This window comes from Suncus etruscus, chromosome 4 (assembly GCF_024139225.1).
Source record: "Suncus etruscus isolate mSunEtr1 chromosome 4, mSunEtr1.pri.cur, whole genome shotgun sequence".
NCBI classification, from domain to species: Eukaryota; Metazoa; Chordata; class Mammalia; order Eulipotyphla; family Soricidae; genus Suncus; species Suncus etruscus.
This window is the reverse complement of record NC_064851.1, coordinates 136033701-136044455: the sequence shown is the minus strand read 5'-3', so window position 1 is coordinate 136044455 and position 10755 is coordinate 136033701. Positions and strand designations below refer to the sequence as shown.

Genomic DNA, 10755 nt, shown 5'->3' with positions numbered 1-10755 from the left:
TCTGTTGAGTTTATCAAAGACTTCTATTTTTATCTGTTCACATTCCTTGAATACTTTTTCCATTGCCTGTTCATTTGTCTTAAGGTTCTTTTCCAATTCTTCTGCTGTGTTGAGTTTTTCTGCATCACGTCTTTCAGTATTCCGATTCTCTACTCAGCTGCTGTTACCCTGCTGGCAAGGCCATCCATTGAGGTTTTCAGTTGAGCTACCATGTTTTTAAGATCTGTTATTTCAGTTTGGAGTTTTCTGATTTCTGTATTTGTGTTCTGTTCAGATCGATCTATACTTTCTTTGAGTTCTACAAACATCTTCCATATTGCTATTTTAAGTTCCTTTTCTGAGAGGTTAATCAGGTGGTTGGAATTTATTAGGTCATCCGAGCTTTCTTCTTCATTCTTTGTGCATGGTGTTTGCCTGCAAGGTCTCCCCCGTTATCACGCTTGTAGTGTGGTTTTTCCTGCGTGTTGTGGTGGGGTTCATTGGCTAGAAAGAGTGTGCGGCTGCAAAGTGAAGTGGAGCAGCCACACTCTTCTGCTTCTTCTAGTTGACAGTTTTTTTGGGGTACGCTCCCTAGGCCTCTGAGTAGAACTTCAGGTATTCAGAAACACAGACAGGCACAGGAGTTTTCCTTGAAGTCCTCAGAGTGATCAAAGGCACAGCAGGGCAGAGCTTTTGCAGGCCACAGAGCTCAGCTTATTGGATGGCAACCCCCACAGCCAGAGTTTACTCACTGGGCAGCTTCAAAATGCATTTTTTGGGGGTGTGCTCCCTAGGCCTCTGAGGAGACCTTCAGGTATTCAGAAACACAGACAGGCACAGGAGAAGTTTTCCTTGAAGTCCTCAGAGTGATCAAAGGCACAGCAGGGCAGAGCCTCTGTAGACCAGAGAGCTCAGCTTATTGGATGGCAACCCCTACAGCCAGATTTTACTCACTGGGCAGCTTCAAAATTCAGTTTTTCGGGGGTGTGCCCCCTAGGCCTCTGAGGAGACCTTCAGGTATTTAGAAACACAGCAGGCACAGGAGAGGTTTCCCTTGAAGTCCATATTCTTTGTTTTTAACAAAAGGCTACTATTTGTAGTTAAATACTATTTACAGTTCAATAAACAAAGTATTTTCCACATATATATCTTCCTATCTTGCTATTTCTTCTTTGATTGCCAGAGGTTTTTATTTAATTTGTCAATTGGTATTTTATTTGGGGTTACACCCATTGGTACTCATGCTACTCTTATCTTGATGCTCCAGGATTTTTCTGAGCCATACTTGCAGGATTATTTGATGCTTCAATCTGACCCTAACCTCCAACATGCCAAAGCAGTGCTTTATTTTCTGAGCTTTCTCTTCAGTCCTGCTGACCATACTCTGATTCTTCAAAATCTCCATATTAGTTACATCAGCATCTCTATATTAGTTCAACAAGTATATATGCATAAAGGTTTTACACACCAACCCATCATGAAATTTGTAATTTAAGATAAAAAAGCTGACTAACAGTAATCATATCAAAAAGTTGATTGGTCATGAGTGTTAAAAGTATTAAATCATGGTCTGAGATTCTTCCAGTTGAGTATATTTTTGGTTTGCTTGTTTTTGGATCACACCCAGCAATGCTCAGGGCTCCAAGCTCAGAAATCACTCCTGGCATGCCCCGGGGGACCATATGGGATGCTGGGATTCAAACTATTGTCCTTTTGTATGAAAGACAAAAGTCTTACCTCCATGCTATCTCTCTGGCCCCCAGTTGAATGTATTTTATGTGTGAGATCTGGGTTTCATCTGAAGCTATACATGGTCTCCAAAGAATTGCAAAGAATTAACACCAAGTCAGATTTATCTCCTAAACAACAATGGGTGTGACTCCCCAAAACACAAAAACATCGACAAGATGAGTATTTAGTCAACTTTGTCAGACATCCAGAAAATAAATATGCTTATCAAGAAAGATGATGGAACCTTAATTTTTTTCTTGAGTCCTGTCTATATTAAATAAAAAACTGAGTACACAATACATTGTTCTACTACTTTATTTGATGATATTATCTTGTATTTCAAACCCAAATTATCATTATTATTGAACTATTATTGGCATTATTTACCATTTAAATATTTTTGCATATACTATGAGATACTAAAATCTCTAGTTTTTATTAATATCATTATTTAAACACCTTGATTACAAATATGATTGTAATTGGGTTTCAGTCATGTAGAGAACATCCCCCTTCATCAGTGCAACATTCTCACCACCAATGTCCCAATTCTCCCTCCTCCTCAACCCCACCTCCCACATGAATTTGAGACAGGCTTTCTACTTCCCTCATTCATTTGCATTGTTGTGATAGTTCTCAGTGTAGTTTTTTCTCTAACTGCACTCGTCACTCTTTGTGGTGAGCTTCATGTTGTGAGCTGGACCTTCCAGCCCTTCTTTCTTTATTTCTCTGAGAATTATTGCAAATATATCTTTCATTTTTCTTAAAACCCATAGATGAGTGAGACTATTAAAAATATGGAATGCTTAAAGAATTTGCTTGTCATCCTTGTGCAAGGGCCATGCTAATCTTCTCTTATCATTCCAATTTTAGTAAATGTGGTGCCGAAGCGAGCATGATTCTTAATTTCTAATTACTAGAACACCAGCTACCTTAGGAACGACCCTATTGGGGATTCTGTATTCATTCTTTCATCTGCCATCTCTCCTTGAAGAAGACAATCTGGCAACTTTTGCATTAAGTTTCCCAGGCCTCTTTGATATAAAAAAGCCTAGCTAGGTAACTGTTTATCAATGATTGCCCTCCTTCCTGTGAATACTGTTTCTAAACAATAAATACTGTACATGAAGGACAGTCAAGAATCTCTGTTTGTGAGGCTGTGAAATCCCCACCCATACTTTTCTCTCTTATAGACATATCTTGTTTTCTTAATCCTCAAAGCATCACTCCCTGAAGGTTTTTTTTTCACCTGGGGCTGGTCCCTGGCAAACATTAAACAGTAGTGTCTCTTTTCAGTCACATTTAATCCTGAAAAGCCTTTGAATACAACATAGGTAAGTCACTTGATTTGGTCTCCATGATAGAGAAGAAACAATGAAGAAAACAAGGTGATTAAACACCCATTTGCAAAGCAGTTAAAAACCTCTAATTTTGAATTGTTGTGAGAGTACAGGGTCAAGGCATTTGCTCAAAATATTTAATTGTATTCATGGTAAAGAATGGAGACCTAATTTATTATAATACAATAACTAATCACAATATAATAAAAATATAATTCTAATTTAGAAAATAAGCTTTTCTAGTGCTACTGTCTCTTTAAATGAGAGATCTTAAAGTTAATTCTAAAATAAGTCAGAAGAAGCAGCATCAAAAAAGAAAACAAATATTATTTTTGTTGACTTTTAATGAAAGAGAATAAAATGCTTACTTCTCCTACATAAGATATACCCACATTTCACATCATTAATGAGAAGCTTGAGCCTGCATATAAAGATTTTCCCAACTACAAATTGTTCCCAGGAGTTGAAATGGAAATTTTTAAAAATCTATTTTTTAAATGATGTTCACCAGATGCTTTATATCTCTGTTTAGTGCCTACTGATTGGAAACTTCATATGAAGCCAGAATAACTGTGCTCACATACCAGTCTTCCTGGGATAGCAGCAAAACTTACTCCCTGATTAATAGGAAGGCAAAACATTTGTAATGTATTATCTAACACTTTGATGCTCACAGTGATGACTTCCATGCACTGAGAACTCAGCCTTAATAAAGTCATCTACTTTATGCTTAACTTTTGTTATTGTGAGATTATTTTCTTTACACTGAAACAAGAATATAATATATATGCAGTTGGTAACCAAATTTTAATATAATTTGAGATTATTTTGTTCTCTGCACACACTATTCCTTCACCTGAAAGGGAAGGGGGTATTTATTTTTTATAACTAAAACCCAAATACAAACATGTTTGTAATCACGGTGCTTAAATAAAGGCATTATTAAAAAAAAAGTTCTTTCCTTGGCATGGAGGAGAAAAAGATAAAGCAGAAGAGTCACAATTTGACGCTGATAAGAATAACAATCTGATCTTGAGAATTAGGAGAGATGACAGTGAATCCCCAATTCTGAGGATTGAACAAGTCAAAATCACCAGATTGGAATTACAGGCTGACTGCTGAACAGAGTCTAGGTGCAACCATCACTACTACTACTACTACTACTACTACTACTACTACTACTACTACTACTGTTACTACTACTACTACTACTACTATACTGCTGCTGCTACTAATACTAATACTACTATTACACAGACACCACATAACCCAAACTACACATCTGTGCTGAAATTCTCCATCAAGTGGAACCATCTCTTGCACAGACTGATATAGATTTAGAGTAACCATCAATTCCCTCGAAGTAGGCCATAAAATGAAATCATATTTTACTTAAAACAATTAATTTTTGATTGTTTTCTTTATAGTATATGGGTGAATAAGAGATAGAAACTAGTTGGTAAATTGTGTTAGTTTTCTTTTTTTTGTTTTTTGTTTTTTTGGGCCACAACCGGCGGTGCTCAGGGGTTACTCCTGGCTGTCTGCTCAGAAATAGCTCCTGGCAGGCACAGGGGACCATATGGGACACTGGGATTCGAACAAACCACCTTTGGTCCTGGATCGGCTGCTTGCAAGGCAAACGCCGCTGTGCTATCTCTCCAGGCCTGTGTTAGTTTTCTTAATCTTTGAAACATATCAATATCTTTCTGGTTCACTTAGTTTGAACCACTTCTAAAGGTACTTTGAAAGGATTATTTTTGCCCCTCCTCTAAAATTTCTTGACACTATGCCCTTAAATGATAATGATAAATGTTCAAGCTTCTAAATATTTAATGCATTTATTTTAAAGGTCCTTCTGAGAATATTTACCACATCACATGGAGTTTGACACAATAGATATAAAGTTCCAGTTTGAATATGCAGATATATAACATGGTTATATTGTCAAAGCACACATTATAATTCAGTAGGTTTGGGTGGTATTGAAAATTCTGCAGATGCAGTATAGATATTTTCACCAGGCCAGCTCCACAGACTACTCTTTTCTCTCACTGTGTTTCTCTTTTTATTTTTTTAAAGATAATTTCTTTATTTAAACACTGGTTAAAAAAATGTTCATACTTGCATTTCAGTCATAGAATGTACATTACACATCAACAGTGCACTTTTCTCACCACTAGTGTTCTGTTACCCCTCCCATCCAATGAAACCATCCCCTCCACTTGCATCCTAATTATATCTGGGACAGGCATTTTGCTTCTCTCTTTCTCTCTCTCTCTCTCTCTCTTTCTCTCTCTCTCACTCTCTCTCACTCTCTCTCTCTTTCTCTCTCTCAATATTAGGGTTTGTACTATTGTTAATAGAGGAGTAACATGTATGCCACTTTACCCCTTTCAGTTCTCGTCCAGAGTGATCAGTCCCAACTATCATTCTCATAGTAGATCCTTCTCCACTCTAACAGCATTCACTTCTCTTTGTAGCAAGTTTCCTACCATTGAGTGGTCTTCCTGTTCCTCATCTCTATTATCTCTAGATATTATTACCATACTGCCTTTTATTTTTCTTACATACCACAAATGAGTGAGATTATTCAATATCTATCCCTCTTCGTTTGACACATTTCACTCAGCATAATAATCTCCATACCCATGTAAAAGCAAATTTCATGACTTCATTTTTACTAATGGCTGCATAGCATTTTGTTGTATAGATATACCACAGTTTCTTTAACCAATCATCTGTTCTTGGACTTGAGTTGTTTCCAGATTTTGGCTATTGTAAATAGTGTGTGACAGACATATGAATGCAGAAGAAGTTTTCTGCATGGTGTTTTGGGGTTCCTAGGATATATCCCGAGGAGAGGTATTGCTGGATAACAGGTAAGCTTAATTTCTAGTTTTCTGAGGAATAACCATATTGTTTTCCAAAAAGACTGGATCAGTCTGTATTTTCACCAGCAGTAAATGAAGGTCCTGTTCTCCCTGCATCCATGCTATTAATGATTGCTCCTGTTTTTTTGTAAAATGTGTTAGACTCTGTAGTGTGACATGATATTTCATTATTGTTTAAATTTGCATCACTTTGATAATTAGTGATGTGGAACATTTTTTTTCATGTGTCTTAGCAATCTATATTTATTTTTTAGAAAATAGCTGCTCATTTTAGAGGAAGTTTTTTGGAGGAGTTTAGATTTTTTTCATGCTAAGTTCAATAAGTACTTTCTATATTTTATATATTAAACCCTTATTTGAAAGGTACTGGGTGAATAGTTTCTCCAATTCCATGTATAGCCATTTTATCCTAGTCACCATTTCTTTTGAAATGTAGAAGCTTCTGACTTTAATGTAATGCCATTTGTTTATCTTTACTTCCTCTTGCTTGGACAATGGTATTACATCTTTAAAGATGTCTTTAGATTCAATATCATGGAGTGTTTGCCTCCGTTTTCCTCTATGTACCTTATGATTTCAAGTTCCATATCAAGGTCTTTAACCCTTAATGATTTGAACATGGTGTTTAAGAGAGGTCTGAGTTCATTTTTTTTAAATGTAGTTGACCAGTTGTGTTGATTAGGCTTTCCTTGTCCCAATTCCTATTTCTTGCCCCCTTATAAAAGATTATTTGATTACATACCTGGAGTCAGGTTTAGAATAATCAAGTCTTATCCACTAATCGCAGGGTCTGTCTTTATTCCAATATCATGCTGTTTTATATACTAATTTATAGTACAATTTGAACTTGGGAAAAGTGATGCCTCCATCTTTTTTTTCAACGATTCCTTTAGCTATTCATAGACATTTATTATTCCAAAGGAATTATGGGAGTGTTTGATTCACTTCTTTGAAAAATGTCATGGGTATACTTATAGGGAATTATATTAAATTCCTGCACTCTTTTTCTCAAAAGAGATGTGAACCAAGCCTTGAAAAGTCCTGGGTATACTGACCATGCAGCAGTAAGTTGGCAATCTCTGAGGAGAGGACAGGCCAAGTCCTTGCCCTTCCCAAACCATGCCTGCTGCATCTATCACCATAACCACTGCTTTTCCATTGGCACTGCCTCATTACTCCTATATGATTCTCTTAAGGGACATTAATCTGACCAAATTTCAGGTACACTGGTATTTGGATTGATATTGCCAGGGAATTTTGGAGCAAGTGTAGGCACCCTCCCAATCTGTATCTTCCTTCTTACAGTAGGCCTGACAGCTGATAACATGCCTCACAAATGCCTCAAATATCAGTAATATTACTTAAATTGCTAGAAAACTTCTTTTATTTGATGCTATTATTCCTAAAAGAACACACCAATTTAACAGAACAGGCAGCTACAACAAGGATTTACTAAACCTGCCATTGTCTTAATGACTTTTTTTTTTTTTTTAAATATGGAACGCTTCACGAATTTGCGTGTCATCCTTGCGCAGGGGCCATGCTAATCTTCTCTGTATCGTTCCAATTTTAGTATATGTGCTGCCGAAGCGAGCACGTCTTAATGACTTTTTACTCTTTTTTTTTTTTTTTTGGTTTTTGGGCCACACCCATTTGACACTCAGGGATTACTCCTGGCTATGTGCTCAGAAATCACCCCTGGCTTGGAGGGACCATATGGGACACCAGGGGGAAATTTGTCTTAATGACTTTTTTAGAGATACAATAATTTTCATAAATCTCCTTGCCACTGTACTTCTTTATTGTCATTTTATTTTCTTTCTTATCTTTTTTTTACTTTTTATTTTTATTCTTTTTATAAATAATATTACTCTCCATTATTTGGAAACAAATATATTATGGTCAACTATGTCAATTCTGTGATGCATTTTCTTTAAATACAGTATAAATATATAGATGTAACTTTCCGGAGTTGCACTGATGAAGGTGTGCATTTTATGGTGGAAATGCAATTATGAACATGTTTGTAACCATATTGCTTAAATAAATTATATAAAAATAAGTAATAAAAAGAAAGAAAAATAAATAAATAAGATATATAGATGTAGCATATATATGTGCATTATGTAGTGTATACATTATAAAGCTATAGTATACTAGTAATATTTTTTTCTTTATGCTCTTAGAGAGCTTGAAAGGAAACTTAGGTATATGTTTTAGACATTAATTTCTTCCTTTATGTGTAAAAAAAATCCAGCAATTGTAAGTAAAAGAAACCTAATTTATAGAAACAATAGATTCATATAGCAAAGTGACAGGCTATAAAATTGAGATGCAAAAATCAATGGCCTTCTTGAACACCAATGATGATAGAGAAGAAATGGACATTAAAAAAACAATCCCATTCACATTAGTGTCACAAAAAATCAAATATCTTGGAGTCAACTTGACTAAAGAGGTGAGGAACCTATACAAGAAAACTAGAAAAGCCTCCTTCAAGAAATAAGAGAAGACACAAGGAAATGGAAACACATACCCTGCTCATGGATTGGTAGAATTAACATCATTAAAATGGCAACACTCCCCGAAACATTGTACAGATTTAATGCAATACCACCAAAAATACCGATGACATTCTTCAAAGAAGTGAATTAAATACTCCTGAAATTCATTTGGAACAATAAACACCTGTGAATAACTAAAGCAACCCTTGAGAAAGGAATATGGGATGGGGCTAGAGCAGTGGTGCAAGCGGTAAGGCATATGCCTTGCCCGTGCTAGCCTAGGATGAACCAAGGTTTGATTCCCTGGCATCCCATATGGTCCCCCAAGCCAGGAGTGATTTCTGAGTGTATAAACAGGAGTAAGTTCTTAGCGTCACTGGGTATGGCCGAAAAAACAATAATAAAGAAAGAAAAAGAAAAAAGAATATGGGTGGCATCACTTTCCCCAACTTTAAACTGTATTACATAGTTATAGTCATTAAAACATCATGCTACTGGAATAAAGACAGACCCTCAACTCAGTGGAATAGACTTGAGTATTCAGAGAATTTGCCCCAGATAGACAATCATTTAATTTTTATAAAAGGGCAAGAAATGCAAAATGGAGCAGGAAAGCCTCTTCAACCAGCTGTATTGCACAACTGTAGATAAGAAATGAATATACACTTCCTCAAAAAATAAATACAAATGGTCAAAAGGCACATGAAAAAATGCTCCATATCCCTAATCATTAAGGAAACAACTATGAGGTACCATGTCCTGCCACAGAGACTGGCACACATCACAAAGTATCAGAACAATTGGTGCTGGCAAGGATGTGGAGAGAAAGGAACTCTCATTCACTGCTGGTGGGAATGATGTCTGGTTCAGCCTTTATGGAAAACAATATGGAGATTCTTCAAAAATAAAAAAAACAACTGGAAATTGAGCTTCCATATGATTCAGCTATACCACTCCTAAAGATATATCTTAGAACACAAAAAATACAATTCAAAAATGCCTTCCTCACACCTATATTCATTGTAGTGTTATTTACAATAGCCAGATTCTGAAAACAATCAAGATACCCTTCAACAGATGAATGGCTAAAGTAACTGTGGTACATATACACAATGGAATATTATGCAGCTGCCAGGAGAGATGAAGTCATGAAATTTTCCTATACATGGATGTACATAGAATCTATTATGCTGAGTGAAATAAGTCAGAGGGAGAGAAATAAACACAAAATAGTCTCACTCATCTTTGGGTTTTAAGAAAAATAAAAGACATTATTGTAATAATGCCCAGACACAACAGAGATGAGGACTGGAAATACTGGCTCATGATAGGAGGCTCATCACAAAGAGTGGTGAGTGCAGCTAGAGAAATAACTATACTGACAACTATAGTGACAATGTCAATGAATGAGAGAAGTAGAATGACTGTCTTGAATACAGGCGAATAGGGGTAGGAGAGAAATTGAGGACATTGGTGATGGGAATGTTGCACTGGTGAAGGGTGGGGGTGTTCTTTTTATGGCTGGAGCCCAACTACAATAATTTTTGTGGTCTGGGTGCTTTAATAAAGATAATATTAAAAATAAAAAACTAATTTTACTGGTTAAGAAAATAAATGACTCACATTTTAAAAATTACAGATTTAGACCTTTAGGAAAAAATGGATATAAAGACCTAAATAATGACATTGTACCTCCCTTTATCTGTTTAGGCTCACTATTTATTGCTTTAGTAATGGTTTTACTCAATCAAATTCTCTCCACTAAGATGGATTTAGTGTCAGTTCAGGACAGCAGACAATCTAACCCAACTTCTAAAGAAATTTCTCCATGCAGGATTTAGATTCCATTGGACTTGTTTTATGCAGAGGAATGGTAATCCCAATTCACATGACCTCTCTGGAACTGACTCAACTCTGACAAATTCACATTGAGATTTGTCCAGGGTTTATGCTTAAAAAGAAAACTTATGAGTGGTTACCATAAAAAAAAAGAATATGCAGAATGCTTTCCTAGGATAATTTACCTCTTAAGATTATCCATCCTACTCCACTGCTGTCAGTGGGCTTTTATTAGCAAAAGACTGTGAGCAGAGGTGATATACATCAGTTCAAAGTGGATGATTTTAAGTGTCTGAGATGGCTCTCTTGTCCAACTGCAATGTCTCAGAAAAATATGCTCATCAGGCTTGATCCTGGAAATAACATAAAGCATCTGATGTACGTGGATTTGTACTATGAAACAAGCTTTTGCTGTTATCAGATCTGAATTATATTTAGCAAGTAGGCTTATTATCTAAGTAATTCTTTGAC

The 10755-nt window shown here is 36.0% G+C and overlaps 2 non-coding genes across 2 annotated transcripts; both read right to left on the bottom strand.

Moving 5' to 3' along the window:
* Positions 1-2501: 2501 nt before the first annotated feature.
* Positions 2502-2607, bottom strand: LOC126007486 (U6 spliceosomal RNA). The gene has a single exon (XR_007495051.1). It is a non-coding gene; the product is annotated as a U6 spliceosomal RNA (small nuclear RNA).
* Positions 2608-7431: 4824 nt separating this feature from the next.
* Positions 7432-7538, bottom strand: LOC126008284 (U6 spliceosomal RNA). The gene has a single exon (XR_007495622.1). It is a non-coding gene; the product is annotated as a U6 spliceosomal RNA (small nuclear RNA).
* Between the last annotated feature and the right edge of the window lie 3217 nt (positions 7539-10755).